This window comes from Carlito syrichta, unplaced genomic scaffold, assembly GCF_000164805.1.
Source record: "Carlito syrichta isolate Samal-C Ts95f unplaced genomic scaffold, Tarsius_syrichta-2.0.1 Scaffold304573, whole genome shotgun sequence".
NCBI lineage: Eukaryota > Metazoa > Chordata > Mammalia > Primates > Tarsiidae > Carlito > Carlito syrichta.
The window spans coordinates 147,675-172,431 of record NW_007248669.1 but is presented as its reverse complement, the minus strand read 5'-3'; the positions used below and the strand labels follow the sequence as shown (position 1 = coordinate 172,431).

The window sequence follows — 24,757 nt, the reverse complement described above, 5'->3', positions numbered from 1 at the left end:
AGATTTTGGGGGAGACACGATTCAAATCATAGCACTTGTCCAAATCACAAAGGTAAAGCAGGAAACAGGACTTGCACCTGGGGACTCCGGCTTCAAAACCGCAGCGTCCTGCTGCTGCTGGTACACACAGGTGTTTGCTGCCAGGAGATACGAAAAGTGATGATTCCAGCCAACCATGCAAGTAAAGGCCTGGAATTGAATTTCAAATTCCTCATTCCAGTTTCCAGTGGCAACTGACAGATGATAATCATGGGTAAACTTTGACCAAAACAAGCTTCAGTGACGCCTACCAGCCAGGTCCGGAATGATTGGTCTGGAAGCCTTTGGGGCCAGAGATAAGAGGGGGTGGAGGCTATGGAAATCAAAGCGGTCAGACCTGTTTTGAGGAGGGGTGAGGCATGGAGAGGAAGACCTAAAAGGCTAATTGGGACCTGAGACTTAAGGTATGTGCACATTGTTTTGTTTTTAAAATAACAAAAGGTAGCTGAGGTGTGCCTGTAATCCCAACACTTTGGGAGGCTCAGGTGAGAGGATTGCCTGAGCCCATGGGTTCGAGACCAGCCTGGGCTACATGGTAAGACCTCATCTCTGCAATGAATCAAAAAAATTAACTGAGCATATTGGCTCACACCTGTAGTTCCAACTACTTGACAGGCTGAAGCAGAAGGATTGCCTGAGCCCATCAGGTTGAGGCTGTGCTAGCCATGAGCTGGCCACTGCACTGCACTCCAGCCTGGGACTGGAATGAGACTCTGAATCCAAAAAAAAAAAAAAAAGGGTATGACTTAGCCTAGATTGGTTGTACTGTGATAGTTTAGGGCATAGTTTTCCCTGGGTGGTGGTTTCTGACACTGGGTTCAGGTCTTTGGGAATTGTCTGTGTGTGGTCAGTGGCTGGAAGGTGGATTGTTTTGTAAACTCTAGTCAGTGTTCATTGAGTAAGTCTAGCAGTCATGGGAGTCTGTTACTTTAGATTCCTGCCTTTTCAAGTTCATTTGGAAAGCCACCTTAGCCCTTCCCTCAAGGTGAATAGGTGGATTTAGGTGGCAGGTGGCAGTCTTGGGCAAGGTAGGCAGTGTGGGATCCTTATCTCTGCTCTGCCTGCAGCAACCAGGCCAGCTCCTGGTACCAGTCACTGTGTTGAATGAATCAGTAAGTGTGAAATGGAAATACTGACAGTTTTTCATTACTACCCTGCAGCCCCTGTCTATTCAATATTTACCATTCTACCCATATCATGGGCAAAAATAAAGGGTCAGTGGGGTTTTCTGAGTGTGTTTCCTTTAGGATGGTCTGAATGTCCATGTTTGGTTGTACTTTGTGAAGTTAACAAGCATCACTAGAGGGTCTGGCTTGTTATTTACAACCCACCTGTGTACTTATTTTTTTATCCAAACTGTAATCCCAGCATTTTGCCTGAGCCCAGGTGTTCAAGACCAGCCTGGGCAACTTGGCAAGACCTCGTCTCTACAATACATCAAAAAATTACCTGGTGACGCATGCCTGTAGTTCTAGCTACTTGGAAGGCTGAGATGAAAGGATTGCCTGAGCCCAGCAGGTTGAGGCTATGGTAACTGTGAGCCTGCCACTGCACTCCAGCCTGGATGACAGACTGAGACTCCAGTTAAAAAAAAAAAAAAAAAAAGAAAGAAAGCCAGGCGCAGTGGCACATGCCTATAATCCCAGCACTTTGAAAGGCCGAGGTGAAAGGATTGTCCGAGCCCATGGGTTCAAGACTAGCCTGGACAACTTGGTGAGACCTCATCTCTACAATAAATCAAAAAATTAGCCAGACGTGGTGGCACATGCCTGTAGTTCCAGCTACTTGGAAGCCTGAGGTGGAAGGATTACCTGAGCCCAGCAAATCGCTGGGCAAGAGTAAAACTCCAACTCAAAAAAAAAAAAAAAAAAAAAGGACCCTGCCTCCACTCCTTATGAGAAACAAAACAGTGTTCAGGTCATGGTTTTCATGGAGTGACTATTTCAACTTCATGTAAAGAATAATATAATATTTTTTCATTCTTATACACTTGTGAGTCATTTAGCCATAGTCTGTCAAAAAGATTCTGGACAGTTTGCTACCAGCTGGGGAAGAAATTCTCCAGAATGGTTAGCTGAGCCCTCAAGATAGAGACAGGTCTTAGTTATGACCCCAGATTAAATGTAGTGAATGTTAGGTATCTGCCATGCTCTGGTACCTCAAGCCCATCATGAAGCCTGTCTATATTATCTCATTTCTTTACCATAAACCTATGTTTTTAAATAATACTCTTTGATTGGCACCTGTTGTAATTTTTAATCCACTTAAGGAAAGCTATGCTAAGAAAATAATCTTTAAAGAGGAAGTTTATTGTAGTATTATTTATATTGATGAAAAATCAAGGCTGAGCACAGTGGTTTATGCCTGTAATCCCAGCACTCTGGGAGGCTAAGGTGGGAGGATTGTTTGAGCCCAGGAGTTCAAAACCAGCCTAGGCAACATAGCAAATCCTCATCTCTACAAAAATGAAAAATTAACAGCGTGTGGTTGTAGTATGTGAAGTTAGCAGGCATAGTGGCATGTGCCTATAGTCGCAGTTACTCAGGAGCGGAGGTGGAAGGATCGCCTGAGCCCAAGAGATTGAGACTGTGAGCTGTGATTGTGCCACTGCACTTCAGCCTGGGCAACAGAGTGAGACCCCTGAGTTAAAATGGGAGCCTGAGGTGAGTGGATTGCCTGAGCCTGCGGGTTCGAGACCCGCCTGGGCAGCGAGACCTCATCTCTACAATAAATCAAAAAATCAGCCGGGCGTGGTAGCGCATGCCTGTAATTCCGGCTACTCGGAAGACTGAGGAGGAAGGATCGCTGGAGCCCAGCAGGTCGAGGCTGCAGTGGCTGGGAGCGGCCACTGCACTCCAGTCTGAGTGACAGAGTGAGACTCCAACTCAAAAAAAAAAAAAAATTTGAGAGTAACCTGGATGTTGGAGTAGACAAATAAATTGTTATGTTTATGCAAAGGAATGTTCTAGAGTCATTAAAAACACTAAGCTTAAAAGTTATGCAGTGGCCGGGTGTAGTGGCTCACTTTGGGAGGCTGAGGTGAGAGGATTGCCTGAGTCCAAGGGTTCGATACCAGCCTGGGCAACTTGGTGAGACCTCATCTCAATAAATTAAAAAATTAGCCAGGTATGGTGACGTGTGCCTGTAATTCCAGCTACTTGGAAAGCTGAGGCAGAAAGGTCACCTGAGCCCAGCAGGTCAAGGCTGCGGTGGCAGTGAGCATGCTACTGCACTCCAGCCTGACCAACAGAGTGAGACTCCAAATCAAAAAAAAAAAAAAAAGTTATGCAGCATCTGGAAAAATGTATATGATAAGTGGAGAGAATTCAAGTTACAAAATTGTACATTATATTATAATCACAACAAATAAAAACCAAATACATATGGTACATATCAACATTTCACTTAGTAATCCTGAGAAATAAAGATGGGCATAAATATTTAGCTTTAAGGATATTCACCATGGTGATAAAGACATAAAAATTAGAAACCACTTAAGTATTAAAAGTAAAAAAAGTGGTTGGGTATATTTTGGGTACATATTATACAGTCATTTAAAATGTTATAGAAATGTATTAAAGAAAGCTATTTTCTATATTATTATTAAAAGACAAATGCAAGTTCTAAACACATTTGTGATTTTAAAAATTCTTTGATATGTTCCTCTTCCTAAAGATATAAACAGGATTTATATAACTCCACAAATTTTGTGGAGTCTGAGGTTTATACAAAAACATGTAGGCATCCTTAAAAGAAAAATGTCTTACTTTTGCAAATTTTGCAAACAACAACAAAAACCAAAACCATATACTATGGGAGCACAAGGCCTATTGGGGTTAGGCACTGGAAGGAACCCTGAGGCTTAAGCTTCAGCAGCTTCTTGGAAAATTATCCCCCGGTTTAGAGTCAAGCTCTTACCTTCTAGGCACTGGGCTAATACACTTGCAAGCCTACTAAATTGTCCTCATCGGTAAGGTTCTTTAAGAGTTTATGGCGAGCGGGTGGCTCACACCTGTAATCCCAGCACTTTGGGAGGCGGAGGCAAGAGGATTGCCTGACTGCAGGTTTGAGACCAGCCTGGGTAATTTGACAAGACCTCCTCTCCACAATAAATAAAAAAAATTTGTCAGGCATGGTAGCTCACACCTGTGGTTCCAGGGTGAAGTGGAAGAATCACTTTAGCCCAGCAGGTCGAGACTGCGGTGGCCATGAGCATGCCACTGCACTCCAGCCTGGGTGACAGAGTGAGACTCCAACTAAAAAAAAAAAAAAAGTTTGTGGTGATTCTTTTGTCCCTTTTTTTACCACAATTAAATTCATCCATCCTTCTTCTAGTTCAGGGGTTCTTCTAGTGTGATCCCTGAACCATCGGTATCAGCATACCTGAGGAACTTGTTAGAAGTGGAAGTTTTTAGGCTCCACCCCTAGATCTACCTAATCAGAAATTCTGGATGGGGGGGCCAGTGACCTGTTTCAAAAGCAACCCCCTCTCCCACCCAGGTAATTCAGATGCAAATTGAAGTTTGAGGTATAATCTGGCTAAGTAGTTGCCAGCCTTTATTATGTATTACAATACCAGGAAGGCTTTTTTAAGCTACTGGTTACTAGGTTCCACACCCAGGGATTCTGTGTTCAATGGGCCGGAATGTTGAGTCACCATGGCAAGTGAAGAATTTACAGCTTATGATACTTCTCAACAGAGAGGAGTTTAGGCCTGGTGCAGTCAGACCTTTTATCCCAGGACTTTGGGAGTCCAAGGCAGGAGGTTTGCTTGAGCCCAGGAGTTTGAGATCACCCTAGGCAACATAGCAAGACCTACTCTTAACAAAACCAAAAAACTATCTGGGCTTGGGGGCGCACCTGTAGTCCCAGCTGCTTGGAGGCCGAGGCAGGATTGCCTGAGGGGTAGGAGTTTGAGGCTGAGGTGAGCCAAGCCATGATTGTGCCACTGCACTACAGCCTGGGCACAGAGTGAGACTTCAACTCAAAAAAAAAAAAAAAATAGAGGTTTAAATGGAGATGCTATAGAGATGAGCACTTCCATCCCTTGTTAGGTTGTCGGAGGTTGGTAGGCCGGTACCATGGGAATAAAAAGCAAGGAGTTGCACCAAAGTTAAGTTAGGAAAAATCGTTTATTTAGAAAGTAGTCTGAAGGGGAGGGATTCACCTCCCCCAGTTGGGGAGGAGGATAGAGCTTAAAAACTGCATGGTGGTGGCTGCTTAAGGTTGAATGCTTTTTAAACTTTCCTTTGATGGGGACAGGTAGTCAAGGTGATTGGGTGATGGTCTGTTTTACACCACCATAAAGGGGGCAGGTAAGCACAAAAACTGTTGCCATGGTGCTGGGTTCTGTCTCTCACATCCTTGAAGACCCCATGGATGACAGGCCACCCACATAGATGAGTAGCTGAAAGACAAATTATTAGGACAAAGATGTTACTCTCAATGTCTTGTGACTTGCCCTGGGTTCCAGGAAAGGATTACTGAGAAGGGAGTATTGTTATGCATGAGCTCAAGGAGACCAGAGAAATTGCATTTTGAGCTCTGTCCTTTCATCCTTGTACTTTCTGAAACTCCTCCAGGGAATCAGTATCCATAATTACATGACAGATGAGTTAGACAGTGTTTTGTGCATAGGCTCACAAGTAATGCTACTCTGAAACTCCTCTTAACTGTCTCTAAACTCTCAGAGCTTGTGTTTCCTTACTAGAATCATGAGAATTTTAGAAAGGTATATTCCTCAGAAAAGTACATCTCTCCTATGGATATTGTGAGGATTAAATAAAATACAAATGCAAAATATATTATTTATTTCCCTTTTCCAAATACTTTCTTATTTCCTTCCCAGTTATAGACCCCTATCTATACAATCTGTTTTTTAAAAGCATTTATTTCTTTCATTTCTGCATTCCATAAGCTTAATCCCATAAAAGTTTGATAATGAAAAAATTATCTTTATCTCCTGATGGGATAACTTCAATTTTATTGCTGAATTTTTATAATTCATGGAAATTGGAAAGAGAAATGACTCCTTCTATGAGAGTAGGAAAAAAAAAAGATGTTAACCCTCTGTGGTTCACTCATGTAGTCATAGCCACTGTGCCCATCGAGCATGTGAAACGTGGCTAGGTTGCTAAGGAACTGATGTTTTCATCTTATTTATTTATCTTTTTTCTTTGAATGTAGTTTATTTAAAGTAAATGAGTAAGAGAGAGAGAGAGAGAGAGAGAGAGAGAGAGAAAGAGAAAGATTCACCTCCCCAAGGTGGGGAGGGGGCCAAAGCCAGGAAGCATGTCGACAGCCATAGCTCAAAGAGCACATGGGTATACCAGTCTAGCAAGGCAATGGCCACCTTTTTTCTTTTAAAGATGGATTTTCTCACTGTTGCCCAGCCTGGACTCAAACTCCTAAGCTTAAGCAGTCTTTCTGCCTCAGCGTCCTGTGTAGCTGTGATTACAGGCACATGCCTCTGTACCTGGCTAATCTTATTCAATTTTTTTTTTTTTTTTTTGAGTCGGAGTCTCACTCTGTCGCACAGACTGGAGTACAGTGGCCGCTCCCGGCCACCGCAGCCTCGACCTGCTGAGTTCCGGCGATCCTTCCGCCTCAGCCTTCAGAGTAGCCGGAATTACAGGCATGCGCTACCACGCCCGGCTGATTTTTTGATTTATTGTAGAGATGAGGTCTCGCCAAGTTGCCCAGGCGGGTCTCAAACCCGCGGGCTCAGACAATCCGCTCACCTCGACCTCCCAAAGTGCTGGGATTACAGACTGAGCCACCGAGCCAGGCCTAATCTTATTCATTTTAATAAATTTAAATTTGAAAACATACTCTTCAGATATTGGAAGATGTTTAATTAAGGTTGGAAAAACGGGTTTGTGAATTTATTCAAGTCGAAATCTCATGAAATCTAAATAGATGTTAAACATTTCCCATAAAAATACAGCATCCAAATTGAGATATGCAGGATTCTGAAAACTTAGTGTAAAAAAAAGAAATGTAAAATATTTCACTAATAGTTTTTATACTGAATGGTAATTTTTGGCTCTATTGGGTTTTATAAAATATATTACTAAAATTACTTTCACCAGTTTCTTTGTATTTTTTAAAATGCAGCATTATATGATATTTCTCTTGGGCAGCACCATGTTAACTCTTAGAAAACTGACAAAGTGGAATGATAGGATGGAACATTAGCATCATCTTTACCCCTAAGGGCTACCAGCCCACTTGCCTCCGCCTTTGTGGGACTGATTGTAGCCACTTTCCTTTTTTCTTTTGGATGTGTGCAAACAACCCCTGGATTTGCCCTCTGCCCTCTGAAGCTGCTGGTTTAACACGACAAATGTCCATATGGAGCTTCTCAGTGAAATGCATTTTTTTTTTTAAGGTTGTGTGGGGTACAATTCAGGATTAGATATATAGGTGGTCATTGTATAGGTAAATTTTGGGCCTCACTTTGGTCCCCACTTCGCCTGGTTTGAGATCAGGTACCCTTATTGATGTAGTGTGTTTCCCCACCCAAAATGCATTTTTTATTGCTATGATTTTAGACCTTTCTGTGGTTTGTTTTTTTGGTTTTTTTCTGTTAAGTATTCTCCTTGCACAGGAATGTAATTGTTCTGTCCCACTGTTTTTCTCTGTCCATACAAGGGAGTTACCATTCTTGGAACTCAGATTTATAACCACTTCCTTATTTTTGTAATGCCTCCTAATATACTTTTTAAAAGGGACTTGACCTTCACATAATTCAGTTTTCCTTGAAATGTTAAATCACCCACTTAAGCAATTCTGGCTTTATATGACCCATGGAATGCGTATATCTTTCCATTATTAAAAGTGACTCATTAAACTGAGCACAATGAAGATGTCTTATAAGGTAAATATAAATATAATGTGACATAAGGACTTTTTTCTACTTTTATAAGGTTTTCCCATATTTGGAGGGCTTTTACTCAAGATATCACAGGCTGAGTAATGGATTTGAGGCTGATATTTAGACACTTATGTTGACATTTTAAAGATGATACTCAAGCCATGGAGTTTTGGTCTTGGGGAAGAAACTTTTCAAACTTCACTACATCAGCGTTGGGCCTATTGTGTGATTATACTACATCACAAAGTACTTCAAGAGTACTTCCCCCCTCCCATCTGTATAGTTCACCCTTTGTTGTGGATTCTGTTATTGCAAGAGTGTTTTTCTCTCCTTGAAATGCAAGATTATCTGGGCCATCTCATGAGCACAAAAATAATGCATGTGCCCCTTTTGGATATGCCTCATTTGGCTCTTTGACCATGAACTTTGCACTGTGAATTGCATTTCATGAGAAATATCCTTTTTCTACTCCAGAAAAATTCTTCATCCTCAAGACTGTCAAAACCTCTACCTCTTGCCCCCATCCCACATCAGTTATAGCATATTAAGAGGTAACATATGGGAAACATGAGGCCAGAGAGGCAAAGAGGTTGGCTCAACATTTTTTTTGAGTTGGAGTCTCATTCTGATGCCGAGGCCGGAGGGCAGTGGGACATTTCCGGCCACCACAGCCTGACCTGCTGGGCTCAGGTGATTCTTCCACCTCAGCCTTCCAAGTAGCTGGAACTGCAGGCGCGCACTACCATGCCCAGCTAATTTTTAAAAAAATTTATTGTAGAAACGAGGTCTTGCCAAGTTGCCTAGGCTGGTCTCGAACTCCTGGGCTCAGGCAATCCTCTCACCTGTGCCTCCCAAAGTGCTGAGATTACAGGGTAGAGCCACCACACTCAGCCTCAACATTTTACTGTTACTTTCAGAAGTGCCAAGACAATCTTTTTTTTTTTTTGAGTTGGAATCTCACTCTGTCGCCCAGGCTGGAGGGCAGTGCCACGCCCCCAGCCACCGCAGCCTCCACCTGCTGGACTCAAGCGATCCTTCCGCCTCAGCCTTCCGAGTAGCTGGAACTACAGGTGCGCGCTACCACGCCCAGCTAATTTTTTGATTTATTGTAGAGATGAGGTCTCACCAAGTTGCCCAGGTGGGTCTCGAACCGCAGGCTCAGGCAATCCACTTACCTCAGCCTCCCAAAGGCACGGGATTACAGGCTGAGCCACTGAGCCCGGCTTCAAGACAATCTTGAGAACAGAACCGCATTTACTGATCTTAGCTATGCCAATTATTTGTGTGTGACTCCCGCAAATCCACCCTCTCCCCCTGGCTTTCCATGTGGGTAAAATAAGATATACTCAGAAGTCTCATTAAGCTTTAAAATTTCTTATTTCCTGTTAAGGCCTCTTTCCAGTCCCCTTTGCTCCCATCCATCTAAGCATCCACTGGTAATTGCTTCTGTAAGAGGGTACATTTATTTTTACTGGAGTTGTGCAAAGTCCCACAGGCATCCAGGGAAAAAAATTCACCTCTTAGTCAAAGTGTGTTCAAGTCTCTCCAGTACCTGGTCAAGATGTATCTTCTTCTTGTCTGTGACTTTTCTTGTAACCTCTACTAATGAAGAGCAAACAGGGAGGAAAGAACCTAGTCCTATTGTAAATTATGATTATAATAATCTTTCTTTGAAATAAGCAGGTATTTTTTCACTTTTTCTTAAGCACAGAGCAGAGCAATAGACAGGAAATCCTTGAGTCTTTGACCTTCTCTCCAAAGGAAAAATTAAAACTGAAAAAATGGCAAAAGAGGAAGGAGAGAGATTGATATAGTGGTGGGGGAAAGGGAAGGGAAGGAAGAAAGAAAAAGACTCTGTTTTTATATGTCTATTTATGACTTTGTGAAGTAGCGTAAGGAATGGTTATTTTGTCGAGAAAGTTGGTAATATAAAAGCAAAATGGCTCCTAATTTTTATCTACATACAAATGAAGATAGAATTTAAAATACTCCTTAGAACCATGTTTAAAGGAATACAACAGTTAAGTATGAAGAAACTTAACTTTTTTAGGAAGTCTGCAGAGTTCTGACAGTATAATCATATCAGCTGTTAAACAGTTGCTAAGTAATTAGCCTGCCCCTTTCACCAAAATGAGACAACAAAGAAACTTTTAGCTTAAATCTATTTAAAACATATTTCATAGATTGTAGGTATCTTTGGGTTTAGATCTTTGGGTATTTTGCCAGTGGCAACAGTGAAAATAAAATGTCAATAGTTAAGAAAAAAAACTATGATAAAATTTTGCTTTCCCTTAAAACTATAGAATGGAGACTGATTATAAAAGACCATTATGTCACCGATAAAATTAGATGCTGGAAAGTCTGCCTGGAACCATTAGTTAAAACAGTGCCAATCAAATAGGTTGATTGGCAAATAGATTGAATAGAACAATCATTCACTGGAAATTCAGTTTCTAAAGTAAAACTTTTTGTAGTCTATGGCTACTTAGTGTCAGTTTTGCACATGATGGGTTTTTGTAGTATTTCTGAGTTTTAAGGCTTTTTCTCCCTCTACTGATATATTTTTTTAAAAGTCTTTACCCATATAATCAGGCAATTCTTACCCTCACCATACATTAACATTATCCGGGGAGCTTTCAAAAAAAGTTATTTCTCAACTGAGTAACATTTTCTGGAGAGAAGCCTAGACTGGGTATTTTTAAGGCTCCTTGGGAGATTTTCCTGAGCAGAAAGTGCTTAGAACCGCTGATCTAGCACCATGAGCAATCATCTAGAAGGGAAGCATGTAGAAATTCTTGATCTAGGAGGCATATGAATGAATCAAGTTGTGGGTGGGCTTTGCATCCTCTGAAACCTTATAAGGAAAGATCCTTTGCTTTTTGCTAGCTTCTGGTGTTTCAGTGGCAGTCTTTGGCATTCCTTGGCTTTTAGGTGCATCATTCCAATCCTCCCTCTTGACATAGTCATCTTCCCCCTCTGTATGTATCTTTCTCTGTTTCCAAATTTCTCCATTTTATAAGGACATTAGTCATATTGGATTGGGGTATCCTAATTACCTCATTTTAACTTGATTATGTCTGTAAATACCTGATTTCCAAATAAGGTTACTTTCTGAGGAACTGGGCAGGAGGGTTTAAGACTTGAACATATCTTTTCTGGAGGGCATAATTTAACCCATAACATCAGTACACATAAAAGAATCTCCTTTTGATATGTTTATTTTATTCATTACATTCTGAGAGTATACAGTGATTTCTTGCTCATAAAGAAACGTCCGACAAGGGGGGCCAGGCGCGGTGGCTCACACCTGTAATCCCAGCACTTCGGGAGGCTGAGGCAAGAGAATTGCTTGAGTCTAGGAGTTCAAGACCAACCTAGGCAACATAGCGAGACTTGTCTCTACAAAAAAAAAAAAAAAAAGAGGAGGAGAAACATGAGAAACATTAGACAAAATGTAAGTAGAAATCATTTTCCTCTGTGAAAGGCACGTGCGAGACATAAGTTGTTTCTAGAATAATTGAGGCTCTTCTTTCCCCTTCCCCACCTCCTCTTCCATATTATCTCAGTATTATCCTGTGATACATAACAATTGGAATCAGAATTTCCCATCAGCCCTAGAATTCATTCATTACACATTTGTCCTTAGATCCCCCTTGATTCTAGAACTGCAAAGATGATAAAGCACAAGTAAATAAAATGCTCCTTCATAACATTTGTTTGGGGGAAATACATGTTGCAATGAGTAGGAAAATATGAGTACAAACCAACCCTTGACTTCTAAAATTATAGTACACCATACCTTTCCATCTGTAGCTTTACTTTAATCCTCAAAGGTAACCCCATGTACCAACAAGCTAAATTAGGCTGTCAACCAACTAAAGGTAACATTAGTGGAGCTCTCATTGATACTAAGGGATGAGAAAGATGTGAGACATGGCCTCAGGATTTGTAAACTTATCTTCCAGTTGATAAGGTAAAATTGAAAAAAGTAGAGAACGGTCATCCTACGGCTTTCTGTAAAGAAGAGGGCTGATTTTATATCTTAGGCATTTGTTCACATGACAGGTGGCGGGTTAAAGCACTTGGTTACTTGGTTTCATAATTATTTTTGTAATTCCTTTTCAGTGATATGCATTTGGTCCCTTCCCATGGGGAAAGGGGTGGACTGTCTGTCAGATACTACCTCAGTATGTGACAGAACTTGTGTGTCTCTTGGTGCCCAAGGGTGATTGGACTGATTCCAAGGCACTTAGGCTCAGGAGTTTGCTGAGAGTACCGACAAGTGGGTGGAAGATTAGATTTTAGTGTTTCTCAAACTTTATTGATGATAAGAATCACATAAGGTGCTTGTTAAGAACAGGAATTCCCAGGTTCTCTTTCTGAAGATTCTGGTTCAGTAAGTCTGGGTGGAGCCTAGGAATCTGTATTTCAATGAGAATTTCACCTTCTTACCCCTCAACTGCCCATCCCATGCAGGTGATTCTTATCAACGAATGAGCTTCAGAAATGCCAAACTAAATGACTTCACAGCATTTTAAGATAGCAGGACATTGATGTCTGTTTCCTTCCCAGTGGCAGAGACTACCAGTAGACTACCCAGTATCTCTTCTATTCTTTTTTAGTAACAGAACTCCAATTTAAAATTTTTGGATTCAATGTGCTCAGCTAAAAGAGTACATTTTCCAGCCTTCTTTGAACATCTGACTATGACCTGGTTCTTGTCAATGAGAAGTGATGGGAGGGGTGCTAAGGACTGAATGAATGTTTGTGCCTCCCTCACCCCCAATTCATATGTTGGACTTCTCACCCCCAATGTGATGGCATTTGGAGATGGGGTCTTTGGGAGGGGCTTAGGTCATGAGGATGGAACTCTCATGAATGAGATTAGTGCCCTTTTATAAAGACTCCAGGAGCTGCCCCATCTCTTCTGCCATAGGAAGATACAGCAAGGAGATGGAAAGTAGGTGTTCACCAGACACTGACTCTGACTGCACCTTGATCTTGGATTTTCCGGCCTCCTGTACTATGAGAAATAAATTGTTTAAGCTACCCAGTCTACAGTATTCTATTATAGAAGCCCAAACTGACTGACAGGGAAGGCCTCATAAAGGGACCCCCTCCTACTCTGCTGAAAGGTAGAATGCCTTTTTGTGTATTCTGACTTCTTCCTACCTGGGATGAGGAATTGATGATATGCCTGCTGCCATCTTGAACCCTGAGACGATCTTGTTAAGTTTTGTTAAGTTGGTGGAATATATGAAGCCCCAGTTTCAAATGTCCTTGGCAATCATGCGAGCTCTGAACTGACTCCTCCAAGCTTCTATTTTATATATATAGACTTCTATCTTGTTTAAGCTACTGTTATTTGGGATTTCCTTTTATATGCAGTTGAACCTCATCTTTATTGACATATCCCTAAATTTGGAATTTTTTGAGTTTTCTGTAAGCTAAAAAAGATCACTAATTAAGTCACCTAATTTCTCTGTCTTCAAGGTAAATTTCTTGAACTTAAAGCCTTCCAATCTTTTCCCAATAGAAAAAGGAACAATTTCAAATTTTTTTGAGTTCCAAGATGACTGAAACAAGTCCCTTGATTGGAGGAACAAGTCAAGTCACATTATATCCTTAGTGCCTCACTGTGACAAAAAGAAAAGGAATTTTTTTCTGGAAGGAAGAAATGCCGAGTGAGAAGTAACTAGAGGACTAGAGGAAAGTAAGAGAGTGAGATTGTCCCTTCTTTATAATTTCCTACTTTACAAGTCTATCTATTGAGAGAATTCAGTTGCAATGATGTATTGAAAGTGCTTTGTAGGCCGGGCATGGTGGCTCAGCCTGTAATCCTAGCACTTTGGGAGGCTGAGGTGAGAGGATTGCCTGAGCCCAGGGGCTTGAGAACAGCTTGGGCAACTTGGTGAGACCTCGCCTCTACAATAAATCACAAAAACTAGCCAGACGTGGTGACATGTGTCTATAGTTCCAGGTACTTAGAAAACTGAGAAGGATCACCTGAATCCAGCTGGTTGAGGCCACAATAGCCATGAACGTGCCACTGCACTCCAGTCTGGGCAACAACAGTGAGACTCCAACTCAAAAAAAAAAAGAAAGAAAAAGAAAGAAAGTGCTTTGTGACTGGTGTGATGACTCACACGTGTAATCCCAGCACTCAGGGAGGCTGAGGCAGAAGGATTGCTTGAGCCCAGGAGTTCAAGTTCAGCCTAAGCAATAGCAAGACTGCATCTCTATAAAAATAAAAAAATTAGCTGTAGTCCCAGCTAGTCGAGAGGCTGAGATGGAAAGATTGCCTGAACCCAAGAGGTCAAGGCTGTGGTGAGCCATGATTGTGCCATTACACTCCAGAGTCTGGGTGGCAGAGTGAGACCCTGCCTCAAAAAAAAAAGAAATAAAAAGTGCTTTGTATTTTTTTATTTTTTGAGTAAGTGTTTTACTATGTTTCCCAGGCTGAAGTGCAGTGGTATGTTCACGGCCACCGCAGCCTCAACCTCCTGGACTCAGGTGATCCTTCTACCTCAGCCTTCCAAGTAGCTGGAACCATGGGCGTACACCACCACGCCCGACTAATTTTTGATGTTATTAGAGAGGAGATCTCACCAAGTTGCCCAGACTGATCTTGAACCCCTGGGCTCAAGCAGTCCTCTAGAAAAAGTGCTTTGTAAATGATAAAATGCCTTACATATGTTATTTACTGAGCACTTAGTTATATATAGGATGTTGTTTTGGATACATTAGGACAGTTTTCCCAAGTGACATTGCTGGATGTTAACAGGTGTTTATAAGCAAGAGAAGTTTCTTTGTGACAAATGAGTTTGAAAAATGTCCTGTTCAGCAAAATAAACAGGTCTTTTTATTATAGGACTTCTCAGTGCCTTTAACATGTTAATGTACATCATGAATATCTAAGAAAAGGGAAGGTTGTAGGGGAGGGAGATATGCCATGTACTAATATTTTTAAATATAAAAACCTTTGGTTTTGCATGTTGGTGAATAGAGCAATCTTGGAGAAATGCAGCTTTAGGAGAAATTACATAAATATGTAAGAACACATATATAGTGCCTACTTCATGCAAAGTCCTGAAGCATACAGAAAGTGGGAGAGAGGGTCCTTGTCGCCTGAAAACCCATAGTTTTTATTGGGGCAACCAAACATTTACATGTGGAAGAATAATATTCATGACAATCTAAATGCCACATGAGTGTTATATAGTGCATTTTTTATTTGTGTGTTTGTAGGTTTTTTTGAGTTGGAGTCTCACTCTGTCGCCCAGGCTAGAGTGCAGTGGCATGCTCACGGCCACCGCAACCTCGCCCTGCTGGGCTCAGGTGATCCTTCGGCCTCAGCCTTTCAAGTAGCCAGAACTACAGGAATACACCACCACGCCTGGCTAATTTTTTGATTTATTGTAGAGATGAGGTATCACCAAGTTGCCCAAGTTGTTCTCGAACCCATGGTCTCGGGCAATCCTCTCACCTTGGCCTTCCAAAGTGCTGGGATTACGGGCATGAGCCACTGCACCCAGTCTGGGTTTTAAAGGTTCAAAGGAAAGTACAGTCTCTACAGGTGGATTTTTAGATAAATTTAATCAGCATTTTCTGAGCACTTTTATTGAATGCGCCAAAAGATGCTGAATTGAGGTCAATCCCTGTCTTCTGAGCGCCTAGGGTGATGGATCAATATGAGCCAACAATAACATGTAGTAGAATTGGAGAATACAGATAGTAGTGAGGAGGTTCAGAGATGAAAACTGTCACACCCAAGGGAGAGATTATGGAGAGGAGGGAAAGACTCATTCAAAAAGGGATCTTATAGGTTGGGCAGAATTTCAAGAAAGATGGAATTTAGGTCATTCTTGATAGAACCAACTCTAGTGTTAACAAAGGTGTGGAGGTAGAATATATTGGAGGTGGTGCCCATGTGATTCACTTTGTCAATAGTGAGGTGGCCTCTGGGGAAACTAGTAGGGGAAAAAACTCTTTTGGGGACATCTAGGTCCATGCTTCTCGGGATGAAATGATTGTGCTTCATTTCCTAAGCACTGCGGAGTCATAAGAGCTTTTGAGTCAAGCATGAGTGCTTGACTTAAGGAAATTGAATGGGGAAAGGATTTGTACGGTGACTTGGGGCAATCAGATTTGGCAGTAGAGAGCATTGTTAGCTGGTGATCATTTAGGTGAGAAGGGCTGAAGGGCCCAAGGCGAAGTAGGTCAAACATGACAGAAAGGAGAGGATCAGTGAAAGAGTCATGCTGGAGATAGAATCATAACTTTTTGGATGCCCTGATGAGAGAGAGAAAAGATGACAGTTCCATTCTGGAAGATGGGGACAAATAATAATGGAAAAGTCAGGAGGAGGAAAATATTTGGTAAGTAGGGAATGGAAAAAAAGAGTTTGGTCATGGCTCATGCTTTAAAAAGGAGCAGTGAAGTGTAGCAATTGCGGCCCATGGGTTTTGAAGTTGGATACCTGGGCTTGAGCTACAAGCCCTGTGGTAAACTTGGCCTTGGATCGCCTGTGCTTGCTTCTTGGGACATCATAAGAGTTAAAGAGAATGATGCACAGATTTTGTTGCTAATGAATTCTGACTACTGCTGCTATTGCTATTTCTTAAATAATATTAAAAGGCCTATTTGAACACATTGTATTTTGAAAATAACAAATTAACGTGTTGTCTTACTTCAGGCTGCAATAATAGAAGTCCCATTGGACTTGAGTGTCTTACACACAACAAAAATTTATCACAGTTCTAGAGACTGGAGGTCTGAGATCAGGGTACCAACATGGTCAGGTTCTGGTGAGGTCCCACTTCTGGGTAGACTGCTACTTTTTGTTGTATCCCCACATGGTGGAAAAATCTGGAGAGCTTTCTGGGGTCTCTTTAATAAGGGCACTAAACCTATTCATGAGAATTCTTCTCTCATGACCCAATGATCTCTCAGAGGCTCTACCTTCTAATACCATCACATCGGGGGTTAGATTTTCTACTTGGTTTTTTTGTTTGTTTCTTTTGAGTTGGAGTCTTACTCTGTAGCCCAGGCTGGAGTGCAGTGATACACTCATGGCCACCACAGCCTCAACCTACTGGACTTGGGATCCTTCCACCTCAGCCTTTCAAGTAGCTGGAACTATAGGTGCGCACCACCATGCCTGGCTAATTTTTTGATTTATTATAGACATGAGTTCTTGCCAAGTTGCCCAGGCTGGTTTTGAACCCCTGGACTCAGGCAATCCTCTTGCCTCTATCTCCCAAATTTGGGATTACAGATATGAGCTACCGTGCCTGGCTCAACATAAATTTTGAGGGATCCAGATATTCAGTCAATTGCATGTATACAAGGACATTGCAAAACAGGACTTCTAATACTGGAGTTATTTTAAAAAAGAAAAACATAAAAAGGAAGACCCTTAGGCTTGACTTCATGCTTCATTGGGGATCTGTTTAATAGGAAATTTTTAAATGGTTTCCTCTTCTCTGGTTGAAATTTCTTGAGACAGCCCTGTAATCTAGATCTTTATTGCTCTATTTAAATATATTTTTTGAGCATGCGTGTGGTTCTACTGAAACTGAGTAAATTCTTCAAATAGATGTCTAAGTGTCAACTTACATAGGCCCTATTACCAGATTTCTCTCTCATTGTTTAAGTGTCAAGTAACATGGTTTTAGACTTGTATGTGATGGTTCCTGCTCCTCAACCCATTGTTCTCAGAAAAGCCTTTGAAAGTCACAGAAGACAGAAATGCAATGTGCAAAATAATTTCACGGTTTTAGAGAGGAAACCATGTAAATGTGACATTGGATTATGTGGGATGGAGAAGTAGAGGGAACCAAAATGAAGTATGTGTACCTTCTAATGGGCATTCCAGCCAAGAAGCCAGACGAATGATTTTCTATTTGATTTTCAGAGCTCAGTCGTTTCACTCCTTGCTGGAGTCAACATCATCATGTGTCAACATAAGTAAGAAATACTGGCCTTACTGTAATTATTGGACAGAAAAGGAGGCGAGAACTCTCAGCTTTAAAATTCAACAACATATAGTAATAATTAACCCTGTTTTGTGGAATATAATACCAGCAGGAGTGTTTCATATGAACTGTACTATGTCTAAATCCTTCCTTGCATTGTCAGAAATGTTTAGCCCCAGGACTCTTTTTCATTTACTGTTTCTGCCCACCTCTCTGATAAGGGCCTCGGATGTTGGCTTACTGATTCTATTAAGATTAGAACTGCAGTAGCTCAACCTTGAAAACAACAGCTATGCTGAAAGGGTAAATGTGTACCCAAAGTCAGCTCAGCTTAGAGAAGGGGATTTTAGCCCCCTTTAGGGCTTATCTGCAGTTCCTTCTGCCCACTCACCCACCCACCTCAGCCTCAGTACCTTTGACTTGCTGTTCCCTGACCTAGAAAGCTCTTTGCCAGGTCTCTGCTCGGCTGTCACCTAAAGGGGCATTTTCTGACACTTCTTCTCAGTGTGAAACCTCACATTCTTCTCACTTCCTACTTTAACTTTTTAAACACTTCTTACCCTTGACTTGTTATGTGTTTATTTATGATTTGTTTGTGAATTATCTTATCCCTACAGCAGCAGCCTATGAGGATGTAGGCTTAGGGGTCCACTGCTGAATCTCCAGCCTGGCATATAATAGGTACTCAGTAAATCTAGTGAATGAGTGAATGAATGAACCACAGTTGCTTCATTTGTAAATTAATGATGTTATTATTAGTCTTCCCAGAATTCTTACAGACACTTTAAAGGAAATGAGGCTTAAAAAAAAAAGAAAGAGAAAAGAAAAGCATTTCCTGGCAGGAATTTATGTATTTGTATGCAGTGTTTGGATAGCTACAGTACAGTGCAAGAAAAACAACCATATTTCCTGTCCTCTAGGAATTTGAAATCTGTAAAGAACTCTGACCTTGGAAATGCCTGATAACACACATCTGGAGTTGTTTGTGGCAAAAACTCAGGCAAATAGACAAATATTCTGTATTATGGAATGGTACAGGTGTCATCCAGGTGTTGTGTAGCTCTTGCCTATAATCCCAGCACTTTGGGAGGTCAAGACAGGAGGATCACTTGAGTCCAGGAGTTCAAGACAAGCCGAGCTTGGGCAACACAATGAGACCTTGTCTCTACAAAATAAACATAGTGGCACACAACTTTAATCCCATCTACTCAGGAGGCTGAGATGGGAGGGTCTCTGGAGCCCAGGAGTTTGAGGCTGCAGTGAGCTATGATTGTGCCACTGCCCTCCAGCCTGAGCGACAGAGTGAAATCTTGCCTCTAAAAAAAGAAAGAAAGAAAAAAGTACAGATTTCAAAGGTTAAGTATAGGTGGAATTACATGCCCACATCTTTTGAAATAAGTAGACATTTAATGATAATTCAAGCAGCCGGGCTCGGTGGCTCAGCCTGTAATCCCGTGCCTTTGGGAGGCTGAGGTGAGTGGATTGCCTGAGCCCGCGGGTTCAAGACCCACCTGGGCAACTTGGCGAGACCTCATCTCTACATTAAATAAAAAAAATTAGCCGAGCGTGGTAGCGCGCACCCGTAATTTCGGCTACTTGGAAGGCTGAGGCGGAAGGATCACCGGAGCCCAGCAGATCGAGGCTGTGGTGGCCGGGAGTGGTCACTGCACTCCAGTCTGGGCGACAGAGTGAGACTCCAACTCAAAAAATAAAAATAAAAAGATAATTGAGGCAAAGCTGAGGTCCTGGCTGTGACCACTTACACTGGGGTCATTCCCCTGAACCTCCTGGGTTTACCTTCTTTCGGAACATTCACTGGGGAAAGTCAGGAATAGTCAGTTAGCTTTTGTCATGTGGCTAGCTAATTACAAATTTGGGGTTAATGTCTTAAAATACCTTCCTGAACTTCACCTCTTCTACCTTTCTACTTCTTCCTCCTGCTTTCTAGATTCTTCTTCCTTGAGAGAAGAGAGCCTGGTTAGGCCAGATATCCGTCGATGGCAATTGTCTTTCTCCCCTGCCTTCCACTATGGTTGGGAGGTTGTGGAGGCTCTAGAGAATGATGGAGCATCTTACAGGCTGAAGCCTTATCCTCTCCGGGGACCCACTGGGGGATTTTTCATATTAGGTGAAATGTTTCCCCTTTATGGTCAGGGGGAGTGTTCTCTAACTGCGGGTGGCCAGGATGTGAATCTTAGAGTTGTACATTTATTTTTATATATTTGACATTGTGTGTGTGTGTGTGTGTGTGTGTATGTGTGTAATGGATTCTAGTTGTGCACTTAGTAAGATAAAACACATACATTTATTTTATTTATGTATTTTTTTAATTTGTTAAAATTATTATTAGTATTTTTTGAGTCTCTCACTCTGTCACCCAGGCTGGAGTGCAGTGGCATGCTCACAGCCACCGCAGCCTTAACCTGCTGGGATCAGGCGATCCTTCCAAGCAGCTGGAACTACAGGTGCACACCACCATGCCCAACTAATTTTTTTTTTTTTTAATTTGTTGTAGAAACGAGGTCTTGCCATGTTGCCCAGGCTGGTCTTGAACCCGTGGGCTCAGGCAGTCCCCTTGCCTCTGCCTCCAAAGTGCTGGGATTACAGGCATGAGGCACTGTGCCCGGCCATTTCTTTTATTTATGTGAATTAAACAGTGGTTAACTGTGGTTCATTTTAAGACTGCTTATTTTAAGGAGTCAACACACAAAAAGATATCTTTGAATTGTTTACATGTCTAGCATTAATGATAATAAGAGTCAAGATTTTGAAAATCACATTTCTTATTTTCTTCTTTCCCTATTTAACCAGAGCTGGACAGCTTAGAAATAGAAATCATGGGTTTTGGTGAACATAGACTTAAAAATACATAGGTGCAATTTTAATGAAATACAGTTTTACAAGTTGGAATTCCTGAGTTTGATACAAACTGACTTCATTAGGATCTTGTAATTCCCCTTCTCTCACTCCCCTACTTAGAGGGGAAAAAATCCTTGTGGAATGCAGTGATTTAAGAGCTTAAAGGACAGCAGGAGAGTGGGGGCAGGGGTGGTTACATGGTAGGACTTGTAGTCAGTCCCCAAGGCCTTCTGAAGGGTGTGAATTCTGATGACTGCAGCTAAAGAAAACAGCCCTGGGAAGAGAGAGTGTGAACCTGGCCTTCCCCATTTGTTGCTGGCTGAGGGCGGCTCAGCATCCCCTGTGAATGTGAGGTCAGAGGACTCAACTGAAGTTGAGGGTCTTTTGTCAGAAGAAGGCATTCTTTCCTTATGAGCACGGATCCGGCTCCTGTTTCTCAGGGAGGGCAGTGAACTTGCTCTACATTCCTGATGGGTAATGAAGTTATTCCCAAATCTGTCAACACCACCTCCTTCCAACCCTGCCCTTAAGCTTCTTTTCTGAATGTTTACTCGGAGGACACGCTGAAGGACAGAGGCAAAGCAAGGAGAGAGCTGAGAAAAGCTCATTCTTCCCTGGCCGCCGCCGTGGCTATCGCCGGCCGCGGGTTGTGGAAAGACACAATATATCACCATTAGCTGAGGACACAGTGCTGGCCAGTGCTCAGCAAAGTGGGAACAAGAGTTAGCAAATGGATGAATTGTGGCCGTGGGGACCTGTACTCTCAAAGCCCACTATTTAAGAGTGAACATTTGCTAATCACCTTTACTAAATAAACATAGAAGAAATGGTTGTCATAGACAACTCTCGTGTTTTCCTGTGGTGACACAGTTGCCCAACTGACGAGGCATGAGTGTTAATTATACACATAAGGAATGCGGTTGGTGGTTCCCAACTTTTTTAAACATGAAAACCCTGTAGGAAGTTCATGGATTTTTAACTTTTAGTAGCTGTTCTATTATCGTCTGTTGGTTGAGAAGAAACATAATGACCAAAATCAGTAATGTTTTTAGGTGAATTTGAATTATAATTTTATGGAGTTTACTGTATTTGAAAACTGTGTATGTGTGTGACATGTCACATACCATGTCTGTGCTCATGTGGATTCAGGGACTTGTCTCTTCCCCACCAAACTGAGGTCCCTCCTCTACCCTCCTCACTTCCCTGTTCAGGTCCAAAGCCCCCCAGGTTGGGATCCACTGAGAATCAAGTGAGTTTGGAGTCAGGCAGGTATGATCACATATATACTACATCCTGTGTGATCTTGGATAAGTTACTAAACCTTTCTGGGCCTTAGCGTCCTCATCTTTAAGATGGAGATCTCATTTAACCTCATGGGAAATTTGGAGGAGTAAAGTTTTGTTGTACCCTGTGTAGTGTCTGCCACAGGGAAGGTGGCACTTAAGTTTTTTTCCTTTCTTCTTGCCTACTCTTCCCCACCTTCAGGACAACCCCAAGATAAGAAATATACAAAATGAAAGCCAGACAAGTAATTCTTTCTGCTTCTGGGTGTTAACTCAGGCTGTACTGTATGTTCTAGTTAGTAGGGCTGTTTGACAACTGACTACTACACTTAGTGGCATGAAACAAACCTTTATTATACTAATTAGTTCCCTAGACAGGGTACAGCAGAGACAGCTTGTCTCTGATCCTTGATGTGGGACCTCAGCTGGGTACACTGAAAGGCTGGGGGCTGGAATCACCTGGTGGCTTATTCCCTCAGTGTCTGGCAGTTAGTGCTGGCTATCACCTAAGACCTTAGTTGAGGCTTTTGGCCAGAATCCTGGGGCCTCTCAATGTGGCCTGAGCTTTCTCACAAGATAGTAGCTTGGTTCCAAGAGCAGGCATCTGGAGAGAGATCCAGACAGTAACCTGTCATGGCCTAGCCTTGGAAGTCACACAGTGTTGCTTCCACCACATTCCATCCATTGAGGATGTCACAAAGTCCTGCTCAGATTCAAGAGGAGGAGAAACAGACTCTGCCGCTTGACGCAAGGTGGTTCTGGAAGAGTGTATGGACACAGAAATTTTGCTGTACCATTTGTGGAAAATATAACCTGCCACAGTATATGAGCAGTTGGTAAGTTTATAGACAGAGGGTCTCCTGGAATGTCCTCACACTGCTGTTCCTTGGGTTACTGTGGTCGCATGCCAGACCAAAAGCTAAGACCTTAACATGAGGGCCTGGAATATGGTCTTTGAACTCTGTCCCAGGATAGGTATCATCTTCCAGCTTTGAACCGGAGCCTGGGTTTTTGTCCAGAAGCCAGGCTGAAGTGTCTGGTCAACAACATTTTGGTAACTGATCTGGGCTATATGCTCCATGGTAATGTCAAAGGCGTAAGATACGCCAGGGAAGCCAAGGTCTGACTTTTCTTCTAGTTCCCAAACCTGATTTTATTGCATGACAAGTGCCATTTTACCTGTACCTCACCTTACCCCCGTTACTAAAAGTTCACTGGTTACAATTTCTTCCTAAGGTTTTTAAAAACTCATTTAAGTAATAGGAAAACGTTGTAATGTTTGGAAAGCTACCTTAGAAGGAGAAGAATTGGCTTCCAGACAGGAATAAAAGTTCTTCCATAATATTATCAGGGTCATTTTCCCCAGTAAGTAAATATTTATCACTTTTCTCTCACAGCTTGTTTAAAAGTGAGATATCCTCAAGGCGAAACTAAGTATATCATATAGAGTGATTATATATAAACCAGAAACTTAAGGGAGGGATAGTGGGATAAAGTTATGGTTATTTATCATTTATATGAAGTTGAATTAGTCTGTAAAATGTTCAATTGCCTCCAGACTCTGAAAGTCATTTTAATGACTCTGCTTTAGATATTGTTATCTGTCCAATAAAAATAATAGGACTTTCATGAGGTTTCACTGAGCTGCTTGGGATACAAGAGGGATAACAGGTGAAAATCCTTCGGAAGTGTACATGTTCTTTTTTTTTTTGAGTTAGAGTCTCAGTGGCATGCTCCTGGCCACCGCAGCCTCGACCTGCTGGGCTCCGGCGATCCTTCCACCTCAGCCTTCTGAGTAGCTGGAACTACAGGCGTGCGCTACCGCGCCCGGCTAATTTTTTGATTTATTGTAGAGATGAGGTCTCGCTAAGTTGCCCAGGCGAGTCGCGAACCCGTGGGCTCAGGCAATCCACTCACCTCAGCCTCCCAAAGCGCGGGATTATGGGCTGAGCCACCGAGCCCGGCTACATGTTCTCTTTACCTGTGAAGTTCTGGTATTTATTTGTTTATTTAGAGAGAGTTCTCACAATTTTGCCCAGACAAAACTTGAACTCCTGGGCTCAAACGATCTTCCTGCCCTAGCCTCCCAAGTTATGGGGATTGCAGGTACACCAAGTAGCTGGGATTATAGGCGCACACTGTGCCTGGCCATTTTTTTTTTTTTTTTTTTTGGTTATTAATCAGAGATGGGTCTCTGTGGCAATTCACCACAGAGAAGGGAGGAACAAAAAAACCTGCCTTCCCCTGTCTTTTCCCTTCCCCTATCTTTTATATTTTTTCTTTCTTGCATCCCTATCTTAACTCTTTCGTTTTCTTGTCTTCATATTGCCTGCTTCCCCTTCTCTCTCTTTTGTAAGATTTTCAGTTTCTGATTGATGCTCACAGGTATTGCCTGTCATTTCTAGACTCTGAACAGCCTGTGGTTAAAATGACATCATTAATGTGTATTCACAAGCATCTCACATCATGCCTAGCCCATCGTGCTCAAGAGGAATTTGGCAACTGTTTTATTATTACCATCTAGCCTGCAGGGAAAATCATTAACTAGTCTTAAGTAAGTACGTCCCTGCTGCTTGCTATACTGAGCAATACAAATATTATCCATTGACGAATCAGTGCTGGAAATTCAGTGTCTGACTTTATGCCTTGAATATGAGGCTCTTACTCAAAATATTTTCTTTACCAACCAGTATCTAAATATATGCGCATGTCCTTCTTGACTG

The 24,757-nt window shown here is 42.0% G+C and overlaps 1 protein-coding gene across 2 annotated transcripts in view; it reads left to right on the top strand.

Annotated features, from left to right (window-relative positions):
• RAI14 (retinoic acid induced 14) overlaps nt 1-24,757 on the top strand; it is a 154,379-nt gene that overhangs the window by 39,568 nt on the left and 90,054 nt on the right. The window lies entirely within an intron of this gene.